Source organism: Vespa crabro, unplaced genomic scaffold (assembly GCF_910589235.1).
Source record: "Vespa crabro unplaced genomic scaffold, iyVesCrab1.2, whole genome shotgun sequence".
Lineage (NCBI taxonomy): Eukaryota > Metazoa > Arthropoda > Insecta > Hymenoptera > Vespidae > Vespa > Vespa crabro.
This window is the reverse complement of record NW_025813595.1, coordinates 1,165,137-1,183,294: the sequence shown is the minus strand read 5'-3', so window position 1 is coordinate 1,183,294 and position 18,158 is coordinate 1,165,137.

Here is an 18,158-nt window from a genome sequence, read left to right as displayed (position 1 = left end):
AATCGTCATAATCGTAATTATAATTATTACTTTTTTATTACTACTATTATTGCTGTTATTATCGTTTTTATAGTTATTATTATTAATATTGTTAATATTACTACTATTATTATCGTTATTGTCCTTATTGTCGTTATTATTTTTATTATAATTAATATTATTATCGTTCTTATCATCATTATAGTTATTATCGTTATTGTAATTATTATTATCATTAGAATCTTTTACATCGTTAGTATCATTATTATTACTATTATTATCATTTTTATTATCGTTATTATCGTTATTATCATTATTACGATTGTTATCGTTATTACCGTCATTATTATAATTGTTATTATAGTTATTATCGGTAATATTGTTTTTGTTGTAATTATTTTTATCGCTACTATCGTTAGTATCGTTATTATCGTTATTATTTTTAATACGATTATTGTTATTATCGTTATTATCGTTATTATTAGTGTTATTATTAACGTTATTATCTTTATTATCATTCTTATATTTATTATTATTATTGATGGCATCGTTATTATACTTACTTTGTCATTATTATTAATATTATTAATATTATTATCGTTGTTATCGTCATTATAGTTATTATTGTTACTATAGATATTTTATTATTAATCTTGTCGTTATTATAGTTATTAGTGTTATTATTTTTATTATCGTAAATATCGTTATTATCTTTATTATTATTATTATTATTATTATTATTATTATTATTATTATTATCGTTAATATCGATATTATTATTATTACTATAATTACTATTATTATTACTACTGTTATTATTATTATTAATATTGACGTTATTATAAATAATAATTTTAAAGTCATAATCGTTATTATCCTTAATACGATTATTATTATTATCGTTATCATCGTTATTATTAGTATTATTATTATCGTTATTATCTTTATTATCGTTCTAATTTTTATTACTTTTATCGAATGCATCGTTATTATACCTACTTTCGATATTATTATTAATATTATTAATGTTATTATCGTTGTTATCGTTATTGTTGCAATTATCATTTTTGTCGTTGTTATATATTTAATCGTTATTATTATAATCGCTATTATCTTTATTATCCTTATTATTATTATTGTTATTATTATTATTACCGATATTATCGTTAATATTGTTATTATTTTTAACGACATTATCGTTAATATCGTTATAATTATTTTTGCTATTATCGTTATTATTGTTATTATTGTTATTCATATTATTATTTTATTGTCGCTACTATCGTTACTATCTTTAATATGATTTTAATTATTATCGTTATTATCGTTATTATCGTTAATATTGTTATTATATTTATTTTTATTAATTTTATTATCGTTGTTAATATTATCAATAATGTAGATATTATCGTTAATATTATTATCTTTATTATCTTTATTATAGTTACAATCGTTATTATTATAATCGTTATTATCGATATTATCGTTCTTATGGTTACTATTATAATTATTATTATTTTTAGAATTATTATGGTTGAAATTATTGTTAATATCTTTATTATGATTATTATTATTAACGTCATTATTATTATTATCGTTGATAATGTTATAATGGTTATAAATGTTATTATTATTATCATTCTTAACATTACAAATCGTTATTATTGCTATTATTATTATCGTTATTATCATTATTATTATTGTTATTAATATTAACTTTTATATAGTAATTATACCTATTAACGTTAATATTATTAATAATATTGTCGCTAGTATCGTATTTATCGTCATTATTAATAATATTATAATCTTTATTATCCTTACTAACTTTAATATATCTATTATTACTATTATTTTCATTGTTGTTATCGTTATTATAGTTATTATTTTTATTATCGTTATTATGGTTATTATTATTAATATTATTGTTGATATTATCCCTAATATCTTTATTATGATTATTACTATTACCGTCATTATTACTATTATCGTTGTTAATGTATTTATCGTTATTAATATTATTATTATTACCGTTATTATTATTATTATTATTATTATTACTGTCTTTATTGTCATTACAATCGCTATTATCGTTATTATCGTTATTATAGTAATTCTTATTATTATTATTATCGTTATTATGGTTATTAGTATTTTCGTTATTATCGTCATTATCGTTATTATTGTTATTATTATTATTTCTAATAACGCAATTATCGATTATATTATTATAATTATACCGATATTATCGTTATTATCATAATATTGATATTATGATTATTATTATAATCGTTATTATCTTTATTAGCGTTATTATCGTTAATATCATTATCATATTTATTATTATTATTATTATTATTGTCGTTATTATCATTATTATCGTTATTGTTATAATTACTATTGTCGTTATTATCGTTCTTATTATTATCGTTAATATCTATAATATAGCCATTATTATTATTATCAATTTTATTTTCGTTATTATCGCTATTAATGTTCTTATTATTATTATTATTATCGTTATTATAGTTATTTCTATTAATTTTATTATCGCTATTATCTCTAATATCGTTTGTATCCTCAATGACGTTATTATATTTATTATTATTGTTACTGTTACTAGTATTATTATCGTTAGTGTCGTTATAATCCTTATTATTATTTTTATATCTATTATTATTATTGTCGCTAATATCGTTATTATCGTTATTATTCTTATTATTATTGTCGTAATAATTTTTATTATTATTATCTCCATAATCTTTCCCATCGTTATTATTGTTATAATTATCGTTATTATAATTTTTATCGTAATTATCGTTATTATCGTCATTATTGTTATAATTATTACCGTTATTATCGTTATTATCGTTATAACCGTTTTTTTCGTAATTATCCTTATTATCGATATTACTATTATTACAATTATAGGAATGATAGTAGATATCGATATTATTATTAATATTATTATTATCGTTGTTATCGTTGTTATTATTATTGGTATTGTCGTTATTATGATTTTATTATTATCGTTATTATCAATATAATCGTTATTATCACTTTTATTAATACTATAATCTTTATTATCGTTAATGTTGTTATTATTATTATCGATATTAACGTTATTATCGTTACTATTTTTACCGTAAATATAGTTCTCATCGTTATTATTGTTATTAATACTACAATTATTAACGTATTATCATTATTATTGTTATTATTATTATCGTTGTCATCGTGATTATCCTTATTTTCGTTATTATTATTAATATTGTTACTATCATTGTTATCATTATTATTATTATTAATATTAAAGTTATTAACTTTATTATCATTATTATAGTTTTCATTATTATTGATATTTACGTAATGATTGTTATTATCGTTATTATAGTTATTATCATTATTTACGTCATTATTATTATTGTTATTATCGATATTATTATTATTATTATTATTATAATTATTATTGTCGTTATTATATTTATTATTGTTATTACTATTATTATTATAATCGTTATTATCGTTTTAATTATTATTACTATTATTATTATTGTCGTTATTATCATTATTATTGTTATTATTATTATCCTTATTTCCTATATTATCATTATTATCTATATTATCACAATTATTATTGATGTCATTATCATTATTATCGTTATAATCTATATTACCCCTTATTATTATTATTAGTTTTATTGTCGTTAATATCGTTATTATCGTTATTATCGTTGATACAGTTATTCTTCTTCTTATTATTATTATTATTATTATCTAAATTATTGGTAATAGTGTAGTTATTATTTTCGACATTATCTTTATCCTTACTATTATTAACGTTAACATCGTTATTATCGTAATTATCGTTATTTCAATTATAGTTATTATCGTTTATATCGTTGTTATATTTATTATTATTATTATTATTATTATTATTATTATCGTAAATATCGTTATTATCGTCATTATTATTACTAATATTATCGTTTTTATCGTTAATTTTTATTATAATCGTTATTATCGCAATTATCTTTATTATCGTTATTATCGTTATTATAGTTATTATTTTTATAAATATTATTGATATTATTATCATTATAATTGTTATTATTCTTATTATTGTTATTATCATTATCAATATTATCGATATTTTCGTATATATGATTGTTGTTGTTACCGTTATTAATGACATTATAGATAATATTTTTAGCGTTCTTTTCGTTATTATTGATATTATTATTATTATTATTATTCGTATTATTATTATCATTATTATCTTTATTATTTTAATTACTATTATTATTATTATTATTATTATTATTATTTCCGTTATTATCTTAATTATTGTTATTATTATCATTAATAATATCGTAATTATCGTTTTTATCGTTTTCATTATTATTGCTATTATTATAATTATTGTTATTATCGTTTTTACCAATATTTTAAAAATTATTATTGTCGTTATTATCGTTATTACTATTATCCTTATTATCGTTGTTATCGTTATTATTGTTAATATTATTATCTTTATTAACATAATTGTCGTTATTAATTTTGATATTATTATCGTTATTATCGTTATTTTCGTTAGTATCTTCAATATTGTTACTATCGATATTATTATTACTACTATCGTTATTATCGTTATTATTATTGTCTTTATAATTGTTATTATCGTTATTACTATTATTACTTTAATTGTTACCACTATTATTATCCTTACTAACTTTAATTGTTACCACTATTATTATTGCAAACTTTGTTAATATTGTTATTATTACTTCTATTAAAATAATTACCGTTATTAACGATATTTATGTTAAAATTATTAATATTATTATCGTTACAATCATTACAATCGTTATTATTCTTATCATCTTTATTATTACTATTGTTATTAATGTAATTATATTTATTATCGGTATTACCGTAATTATTATTATCGTTATTATTGTTGTAATCGTTATTATAGTTACTACCATTATTATCTTTATTATTCTCATTATCGTTATTGTTATAATCCGTATAATCGTTATTATCGTTATTATCGTTAATATTGTTATTATAATTATCGTTGTCCTCGTTATTAACCTTATTTTCTATTTTATTATGAATATTTTTATCACTATTGTCGTAGTTATCTTTATTATTGTTAATAATAATATTATTATTACTATTGTTATTATAATTTAATCGTTTTTATCGTTATTATTGTTATATTTATCATTATTTTTATTAATATCGTTATTAACTTTATTATCTTTATTATTATTATTGTAATTATTATTAATATAATTATTGTCGTTATTACCGTTATTATCGGTATTATTGTTATTAATTTAATCGTTGTCATTGTTATTATCATTTATATCGCTATAATCTTATTATTATTATTATCTTCGTAATCGTTATTACCGTTATTTTCGATATTAATTTTATTACTATTATTATTATTACTATCCTTATTATCGTTATTATTGCTATTATTATTTACGTTATAAACATTATTATCGTTATTAATATTATTATTATTAATGTCATTATCGTTATTACCGTTATAATCGTTAATATTATTATTATTATTATGGATAATATTGTTATTATCTCTATTATTGTTAATATTGTAATTATTACATCTATTATTATCATTATTATCGTTTTATCGTTATTATTGCTCTTATTATTAGCATGCTCTTATTATTGCTCTTATTATTAACGTTATTATCATAATAATCGTTATTTTCGTTATTATTATTATTATCATTATCGTTATTATCGTTATCATCGATATTAATGTTATTATTCTTATCGTTTTCACCGTTATTATTCTTAGTTTCTTTATAATTATTATTATCAATAATGTTATTATAGTTGTTATCGTTATTAATGTTATTATTATTATAATTATTATCGTTATTAGTGCTATTATAGTTATTAGTATCATCCTCATTATCGTTATTATTATAATCGTTATAATCGTCATTATTGATATTCTTATTACTATCGATATTATTATTACTATTATCGTTGTTATCGTATCTTTATTATCGTTATTATCTTTATTAAGGTCATTATTGCTATTATTATTATTATTATTATTGATAATATCGTTATTATTAATATCGTTATTATAGATAAATCGTTATTTTTTTGTTATTATTTTTAATATTATTATTATTGTCTCTATTATTATCGTTATTATAATTATAATCGTTATTATTGTTATTAATATTAACGTTATTATCAATATTATCTTTATTATCTTTATTATCAGTATTTTAATTATTGTCATAAATATTATTATCGTTATTACCATTGTTATCTTTATTATCATTATTATTGTTATTTTTTTATCGTTATTATCGTTATTATCATTGTTATCTTTATTATTATTACAATTATTATCGATAATAACAATAATATTGTAAATGGTATTATCGATATTATCGTTAATATTATTATTATTATTATTGAAATTATCGGTAATATCGTTATTATCATTATCGTTATTATCATTATTATCATTGATATCTTTATTATCATTATTATTATATTTATAATTATCGTTATTATCGTTATGAACGTTAATATTGTTAGTATTATTATCGATAATATCGTAATTGTCGTTATTATTGTTATCGTCCTTACAGTTATAATCGTTATAATTGTTATTATAACTATCGTTATAATACTTGTTATCGTTATTATCGTTACTATTATTTTATACTTATCGTTATTATAGTTATTATCGATATTTTTGATATTACTATTATCGATGTTATCCTTATTATCCTTATCATCGTTATTAATACTGTTATTAGTACCGTAATTATCGTTATTATCCATAATATTAATATTATTATTATAATTATTATTATTATTATCGTTATTATTGTTATAATTGTTCTTATTATTATCGTTATTTCTATATTATCGTTGTTATTCTTATTATTATTATTTTTGTTAATATCGTTATTATAGTAATTATTGTTCTTATAATTATCGTTATTATAATTATTATAGGTTACTGTTTTTATTGTAATTATTACTGTCGTTATTATCGTTAATAACGTTATAATCATTATTATTATATTTATTATTATTATTATTATCGTTCGTATCGTTATTATTATTATTATTATTGTCGTTATTATTATTATTATTTATATTATCATTATTATCGAATATAATATTATTATTATTATCCACTTTACCGATATTATCCTTACTTTTATTACGATTAATATCGTTTTTATCGTTGTTTTCGATATTATTGTCATTATTACTATTGATATTATCGTAATTATAGTTATTATCGTTATTATCGTTAATATCGTTATTATCGATTATATTGTTGTTGTTATTATCGATTTTATTATTATTATTCTTATTATCGTTAATATTAATATTATTATTGACGTTATTTTCGTTATAATTATTATCGATATTATCGTTATTATCGTTATTATTACTATTATTATTTTCCTTATTATCGATATTATCTTTATCTTTATTACTATAATATCGTTATTATGGTTATTATAGTTATTATTGTTACTATTGTTATCGCTATTATCGTTATTGTCGTTATTATTGTTATTATAATTATCTTTATTATCGTTATTATTGCTATTATTATTACTAATACTATTATTACTATCGTTTTTATAGGTAGTATTGTTAATATTATTATAATTATTATCGTTATTATTAATACCGTTACATCATTATCGATATTTTTCTTATTATTGTTAGTATTACTACTACTGTTATCGTTAATATCGTTATTTTTGTTATTATTATTAATATTATTAATATTATTATTATAGTTAATTCCGTTATCCTCGTTATTATTAATATTATTATTATCGTTATGATCGTTATTGTCGTTATTATCGTAATTATAGATATTATTGCTGTTATTATTCTTATTATTATCGTTATTATCTTTATTATCTTTATTTTCGATAATATTGTTTTTATTATTATCTCAATTAGCGGTAATATCGTTATTATGTTTGTTGTCAATATTATTATTACTGTTATTATCGTTCTTATCGTTATTATCGTTATTATTGTAATTACTAATATCGTTATTATCGTTATTATTATTATCGATATTATCGTTAATTTCGTTATTATTGTTGTTATTATTATTATTGTCGTTATTATCATTGTTATCGTTGTTATTGTTTTTAATATTATAGTTATCACTGTTATTGTACTTACTTTCGTTATTATTATTATAATTTTGAATGTTAATATCGTTGTTTCGTTACTAATGTCATTACAATTTTCGTTATTATCGTTATTATTGCTATTATTATTATTATTATTATTATCGTTATTACCGATATGATCGTTATTATTATCATCGTCATTATCGTTGTTATTATTATCGTTATTATCTTAATTGTCGTTATTATTGTTACTTTCGATATTTTATTATTATTCTTAAAGTTATTGTCGTTTTTATTATTATCGATATTATCGTTATTATTGCTATTACTATTTTTATAATTTTCGATATTATCATTAAATTTTTATTATTATTATCGTTATTATTATTACTATCGTTAATATCTTTATTATTAATATAATTATTATCGCAAATATCGTTATTATCTTTATTGATATTACTACTAATATCGTTGTTATTCTTATTACTATATTCGTTACAATCGAAATTATCATTATTATAGTCATTATCGTTATTATAATTATTATCGTCACTATCGTTATTATAATTATTATTATTATTATTATTATCATTAATATCGATATTATCGTTTTTATTATTATTATTACTATTGACGTTATTATCAATAATATTGTTATTGTCATAATCGTTTTTATCGTTATTATTGTTACTATTCTTAACATTACCACCGTTAACAATATCATCGTTATTATACAAATGATTGTTTTTATTTTTATTATAATTATTATTATTATTATTATCGATATTATTTTTGAGATCTTTATTATTATTATTACTATTGTCGTTATAATCGTATAAATTATTTTCATTATTATCGTTATTATTGTTATTATTGTTATAATTAATATCATTGTTACCGATATCATCGTTATTATCGTTATTATTAAATTTATTATTAATATTATTATTGTAGATATTAACTGTATTAGCGTTATTTTTATCATTATTATTATCGTTATTATCTTTAGTATGATTATCGTTATTATCGTTATTATCGGTATTATCGTTAATATCGTTATTATCTCTATTAATATTAATATTATTATCTTTATTATCGTTTTTATCGTTATTAATAATATTAATATTGCCATTATTATCGCTAATATTATTATCGTAATCTTTAATATCGTTATTATTGTTATTATTTCTATTAATATTATCGTTATTATCGATATTATCGTTATTATTATAATCGATATTATCGCTATTATTGTTATTATTGTTATCGTTATTATCTTTACCTTCGTTATTACTATTATTATTATTATTTTTATTATCGTTGTTAACGTTACATTTATTATTAATATTTTCGTTAATATCGTTATTATTGTTTCTTCTATTATCGTTATTATCATTTTTCTCGTTATTACTGTTATAATCATTATTATTACTATTATAAACATCGTTATCATTATTATTCTTACTAACGATAATATTATTATTATTATTATAGTTATTATCGTTATTATTATAATCGCTATTATTGTTATAATCGTTATTATTGTTATTATTACAATTATTAATATCGATATTATCGTATATTGTTCTTATTATTATCGATATTATCGTTAATATCGTTATTATTATTATCGTTAAAATCGTTTTTATGGCTATAATTGTTATTACTTTCATTATTGCTACTATTGTTGTAGTTATTATCGTTATTATACTTATTATTTTTAATATAGTTATTATTACTTTTATTATTATCGTAATATCGTAATAATCGTTATTATTGTTAATATTATTAATATTATTATCATTCTAATCATTATTAATGTTATTATCGTTATTATTGTTATTAGTATTATTGTTATTAACGTTAGTATCAATGTTATATATATTATTCTTAGAAATATTATCTTTATTATCGTTATTATGGATATTAGTCTTATCGCTATTATCGTTAATATCGTTATTATCGTTATTATTGCTATTACTATTATTCTTTTTATTATTGTTATTATCGATATTATTGTTATTATTGTTATTATTTTAATTATTATTATTTATTTTATTATCGTTATTATCGTATTTATCGTTGTTAATATTATCGTCGTTCTCGTAATTAACGTTATTATCGTTATTATTATTATTATTATCGTCAATACCGTTATTATTATTATTATCGTTATTATCGATATTATTGTTATTATCTTTATTATCGTTATTATCATTATTATCTTTATTATCGATATTATCGTTATTATTATTATTATTATCATTATCGAGATTATCAATAATATTGTTATTAGTATTATCGATATTATCATTACTATCGTTATTATTACAATCGTTATTATCGATATTATCGTTATTATGGTTATTATTATTATTATTGTTATAATTATTCTTGTTTTTATTATCGTTAATATCTCTAATATGCTTATTATTATTAATGTCATTATTATTATTATCGTTGATAATGTTATTATCGTTATTAATGTTATTATTACTATCGTTATTAACGTTAAAATCGTTATTATTGCTATTATTATTTTCGTTATTGTCATTATTGTCGTTATTATTCTTTTTATTTTTATTGTTATAATCGTTATTATTCTTATTATTATTATTATTAGAATTGTTATTATCGTTATTATAGTTATTATCATTTTTATTTTTTTATCTTTATTAGATTTCTTATTATTATTACTATTATCGTTATAATCGTTAGTGTTATAAATCGTATAATCGTTATTATCGTTATTATTATTATTATTTTTATCCTAATTGTCCTTTTATCGTGATTATTATTATTATTATTATTATTATTATTATTATTATCCTTATTATTTTTATTATTATTTCTACTATTATCCTAATTATCGTTATTATTATAATCGTTATTAATGTAATTATCGTTATTATCGTTATTGTCGATATTGTTATTACTATTATTACCGTTATAAAACGTTATTGACTTCATTATTATTATTTTTTTCGTTAATATCGATATCATCGTTAATATTGTTAATATTATTATCGATATTATCGAATTTATCGTATATATTATTATCATTCTTATCGTTATTATTTTAATTATTGTTATCATTATTATGATTATTGTCGTTAATATAGTTACTATTGATATCGTTATTATCGTTTTTAACGTTATTATAGTTATTTTTGTTATGATTACTATTAATATTATCGTTTATATCGTAATTACCGTTATTATTATTACTATTATTATTATTTTCATTATTATTATTATCACTAAAATCGTTATTTGTATTTTTGTTAAAGTCATTTTAGCTTTTTTAATATTATTACTTTTATCACTACTACAATTATTATCGTTATTCTCTTTATTATAATTATTATTCTTAATATTGTTATAATTATCTATATTATTAACGTTATTATCGTTATTGTTGTTATTATTATAGTTATGATTATCGATAATATCGATAATTTTGTTATTATTATTATCATCATTATCGTAATTATCGTTATTATGGTCATTATGAATAATATTATTAGCGTTATTATCGTTATTATCGTTATTATTTTTAATACATATATTATTATTATTATAGTTATTATCGTTATTATCGTTATTTTTATTATTATTATTATTATCGTCATTATCGTCATTATTTTTACTATTGATATTATTATTACCACTATCGTTATTATCGTTATTATTATTATTATTATTATCGGTATTATCTATATAAACGTTATTATTATTATCATTCACATCGTTACTATCGTTATTATCGTTATTATCGTTATTATTGTTATAATTATTATCGTTACTATCGTTAATATCTTTTTTATCTTAATTATAATAATTATTACTATCGTTATTATCGCAGTTTTTGATTTTATCATTGTTTATATTGTTAATATATTCATTATCGTTATTATTTTTATTATTATTAAATTTATTAACGTTATTTTCGTTATAATTATTATTACTATTATAGTTTTTATCGTTTTTATTATTTTCGTTATTATCGTTTTAATCGTTATTATTGTTATCGTTATTGTCGTTATTTTCGTTATGATAGTTATTAATGTTATTACTAATATTATTATTGTAATTATATTTATTATTATTAATAATATTAACTTTATTATCGTTATTAATGTTATTATTATTATTATAATCGATGTTAACGTTTATAATATTATTATTATTATCGATGTTATCGTTACTATCGGTATTGTTATCATTTATGACATTTTTATTTTTGTAATATGGTTATTATATTTATCGTTATTATCGTTATTAACCTTATTATCGCTATTATCGTTATTATTATTATTATTACTACTATTATTATTGTTATTATCGTTATTAGCGTTATTAGTGTTAATTCTGTTATTATTACTACTATTATTATCGTTATTATCGATATTATTATAATTATTGTTATTCATATAATATTATTATCGTTATTAGGATTATAACTGCTATTATCGTTATTATCGATTTATAATTGTTATCGTTTTTATCGATATTATTGTTATTATTATTATCGTTACTATCGTTAATATCGTTGTTATTTTTATTATTAAACTTATTATTATCGTTATTATCGTTATAATCATTGATATCGTTTCTATCGCTATTATTATTATTATTATCGTTATTATTGTTATTATTTTTATCGTTGTCATCGTTATTATCCTTATTTTCGTTATTATTCATATTATTATTAGGGATATTATCGTTGTTATCGTTACTATTGTTATTAATATTATCTTTAATATCGTTGATATTATTATTTTAATTATCGTTATTATTGTTATAATTGCTATTATTATTAATATTATTTTCGTTAGTATCATTATAATTGTTTTTATCGTTATTATTGTTTTTATTATTACCGTTAATATCTCTATTATCGCTATTATCGTTGATATCAATATTATCGTTACTATTATTATTATTATTATCGTTATTATCGTTATAAACGTTATCATGTATATTATTATTACGTTTATTATCGTTATTAATGTTATTATCTTTAATATTATTAATGCTATTATCGATTTTTACGTTATTATTATTATTGATATTATCGTTTATTTTGTTATTATTATTATCTATTTTATTGTTAAAATCTTTAATATTTTTATCGATAATATTGTTATTATCTTTATTACAATTATTATTTTTATTATCGTTATATTAGTATTATTATTATCGTTATTATCGTTAATATTGTTGTTATCTTTATTATCATTATTATTATTTCGTTTATTATCGTTATTATCATTATTATTATTATTACTCTTATTGTTACTATCTCTATTATTATAATCGTCATTTTCGTTATTATCGTCATTATCGTCATTTTCATAATCGTTATTGTTATTATTATAATTGCCGTTATTTACTTTTTTATAGTTTTGTTCGTTCTTATCGTTATAATCCTTATTATCTGTATATTATTATTATAATTATCGTTATTTTCGTTGTCAAAGATATTATTGTTATTAGTATTATATTTCTTATCGTTATTATTGATATTATTGTTATAATCGTAATTATTATTATCGTTATTTTCGTCATTATGTTTCTTATCGTTATTATAGTTATTATCAATATTATTATTTTATTAATATTGTCTTTATAATCGTTATTATGGACATCGTTATTAGTGTTTTTATCGTTATTATTGTAATAATATTATTATAACTATAATTTTTATCGTTATTATCGTAATTATCATTATTATTACTACTATTATTACTATTATTATTATCGTTATTACCGTTATTATCGTTATTATCGATATTGTTATTATTATTATTTCCATTATAATCGATATTATCTGGATTATTAATAATATTATTATCTTTATTATCGTTATTAGCGTTATTAATTTCATTATTATTACCGTTATTATCGTAATTATCGTTACAAACGTAATTAATTTTATTATTATTATCTATATTATCGTTATTATTTTATTTTTTTTATCGTTATTATGGTTATTACTATTATTATTATGATAATTATTATCGTTTTAAAATTATTATCATTATTATCTATAATATTGTCAATATTATCATTAATATCGTTATTGTTTTTATCGCTATTATCATTATTATCGTTATTATTTTTAACGATATTATCGTTAGTATTGGCATTATTGTTATTATTGTTATTCTTATTATCGATATTATTGTCGATATTGTTGTTATTATTATCGATATTATCGTTAATATTGTTATTATTATTATCGATATTATCGTTATTATCTTTGTTATCGTTATTATTGATATTATTGTTATTTTTCTATTATTTTTATCGTTATTATCTATATAATTATTATTATTATTTTGTCGTTAGTATTTATAATATCGTTATTATTACTATAATTATTATTATCTCTATAATCGTTATTATCGTTATTATAGTTATTATTATTATCGATATTATCGTAAATATCACCGTTAAATTCGTTTTTAACGTTATTATTGTTATTACTTTTTTTATTATTACGTTTATTATTGTTATTATCGTTATTATATTTATTATTCTTAATATTGTTATTATTACTTCTATTATTATCTTTATTATCGTGATTGTCATTATTGTTTTTATTATAGTTAATATTATTATCATTCTTAACATCTTATTCGTTATTATCGTTATTGTTGTTGTTATTATTATCGTTAGAATCGTTTTTATGGCTATTATAGTTATTACTCGTAATAATCGTTATTATTGTTATTATTATTAATATTATTATCGTTCTGATCATTATTAATGTTATTATCGTTATTATTGTTATTAGTATTATTGTTATTAACGTTAGTATCAATGTTATATATATTATTCTTAGAATTATTATCTTTATTATCGTTATTATCGATATTAGTCTTATCGCTATTATCGTTATTAGCGTTATTATCATTATTATCGTTATTATTGCTATTACTATTATTATTTTTATTATTGTTATTATCGATATTATTGTTAATATTGTTATTATCTTAATTATTATTAATTTTATTATCGTTATTATCGTATTTATCGTTGTTATAATTGAGAATAATGTCTATATTATCCTTAATATTATTATCGTTATTATTGTTATTATTACTATTATTTACGTTATTAAGGTCATTATCGTCATTAATATTATTGTCATTCACGTAATTAACGTTATTATCCTTATTATTATTATTATTATTATCGTCATTATCGTTATTATTATTATTATCGTTATAATCGATATTATTGTTATTATCTTTATTATCGTCATTTTCAATTTTATCGTTACTTTCGATATTATCGTTCTTATTATTATTATTATTATCGAGATTATCAATAATATTGTTATTAGTATTTTCGATATAATCGTTACTATCGATATTATCGTTATTATGGTTACTATTATTATTATTGTTATAATTATTATTGTTTTTATTATCGTTAATATCTCTAATATGATTATTATTATTAATGTCATTATTATTATTATCGTTGAAAAATTTATTATCGTTATTAATGTTATTATTACTATTGTTATTAACGTTAAATTCGATATTATTGCTATTATTATTATCGTTATTATCATTATTGTCGTTATTATTCATTTTATTTTTGTTGTTATAATCGTTATTATTCTTATTATTATTATTATTAGAATAGTTATTATCGTTAATATAGTTATTATCATTTTTATCTTTTTTATCTACATTATCGTTCTTATTATTATTACTATTATCGTTATAATCGTTATTGTTATAATTCGTATAATCGTTAGTATCGTTATTATTATTATTATATTTATCCTTATTGTCGTTGTTATCGTTATTATTATTATTATTATTATTATTATACTTATTATCGTTATTATTATTACTACTATTATCGTTATTGTCGATATTGTTATTACTATTATTACCGTTATAAACCGTTATTATCGTCATTATTATTATTATTTTTCGTTAATATCGATATCATCGTTTATATTGTTAATATTGTTATCGATATTATCGACTTTATCTTATATATTATTATCAGTCTTATTGTTATTGTTGTTATTATTGTTATCATTATTATGTTTATTGTCGTTATTATCGTTATTATTGATATCGTTATTATCGTTATAATCGCTATTATTGCTTATATTATTATCGTTATTAACGTAAATATAGTGATTAATTTTATTATAGTTAATAACGTTATTATCGTTATTAGCGTTATTATTGTTATTATTAATATTATTATCGATGTTAACGTTTATAGTATTATTATTATTATCGATGTTATCGTTACTATCGTTATTGTTATCATTTATAACATTTTTATTTTTGTAATATGGTTATTATATTTTTCGTTATTATCGTTATTAACATTATTATCGCTATTATCATTATTATTATTATTATTACTACTATTATTATTGTTATTATCGTTATTAGCGTTATTAGTGTTAATTCTGTTATTATTACTACTATTATTTTTGTTTTTATCGTTATTATTAGTATTACTGTTATTCATATAAATATTATTATCGTTATTGATAATTCTATTATTATCGTTGTTATCATTATTATTGCAAACATTGTTAATATTGTATTATTACTTCTATAAAAATAATTGTCTTTATTATCGTTATTATTGCTATCATTATTAATAATATTTTCGTGATTATCATTGTAAACGTTATTATTGTTATTTTATTTATTATTACTATTATTATTAATGTTATTATCGTTATTATCGGTATTATCATTATTATCGTTTTATCGATATTATTGTTATTATTATTATCGTTACTATCGTTAATAAATATTGTTATTTTTATTATTATAGCTATTATTATCATTATTATCGTTATAATGATTGATATCGTTTTTATCATTATTATTATTATTATTTTTATCGTTATTATCGTTACTATCGTTATTATTGTTATTATTTTTATCGTTTGTCATCGTTATTATCCTTATTTTCGTTATTATTATTATTATTATTATTAGGGTTATTATCGTTGTTATCGTTATTATTGTTATTAATATTATCTTTAATATCGTTAATATAATTATTTTTTCATCGTTATTATTGTTATTATTGCTACTATTATAAATATTATTTTCGTTAGTATCATTATAATTGTTATTATCGTTATTATCGTTGATATCGAAAATATCGTTGCTATTATTATTATTATTATCGTTATTATCGTCAAAATATTTATTATTATTATTATTATTGTCGTCAATATTGTTATTATTATTATTGATATTATCGTTATTATCGTTATTAATATAATTGTTATTATAGTTGTTATCGTTAATATTCTTAATATCCTTATTATTTTATTATTATTATCGTTATTATATTCAATATCGTTATTATCGTCATTATTGTTATAAACGTTATTATATTCATTATTATTACCTTTATTATCGTTATTAATGTTATTATCTTTATTAATATTAATTCTATTATCGTTTTTTACGTTATTATTATTATCGATATTATCGTTATTATTAATATTATTTTCATCGTCGTTATCATTATTATTATTATCGTAATTAGCGTTATTAGCGATATTATTGTTATTACTATTATTATTTTTTTCATTATTATCATTATTATTGCTATTATTATTATCGTTGACATCGTTATTATCTTTACTTTCGATATTATAATTATTATTATTATTATTATCTTTATTATTGTTACAATTGTCCTTAATATTTTTGTTAATGCAGTTCTTATTGTTTATTTTATTGTCCTTATTATCGTTATTATAGTTATTATTAATATAATATTATCGATATTTTCAATATTATCGATATTATCGTTATTATTGTCATAAATATTACCGTTATTGTCATTAATATCGTTATTATCGCTATTATTATTATTATTATTATTATTATTATTATCGTTATTTACGTACTTATCGTAATTATTATTATTGCTATTATGGTTATTATCGTTATTATTAATAACGTTTTTATCGTT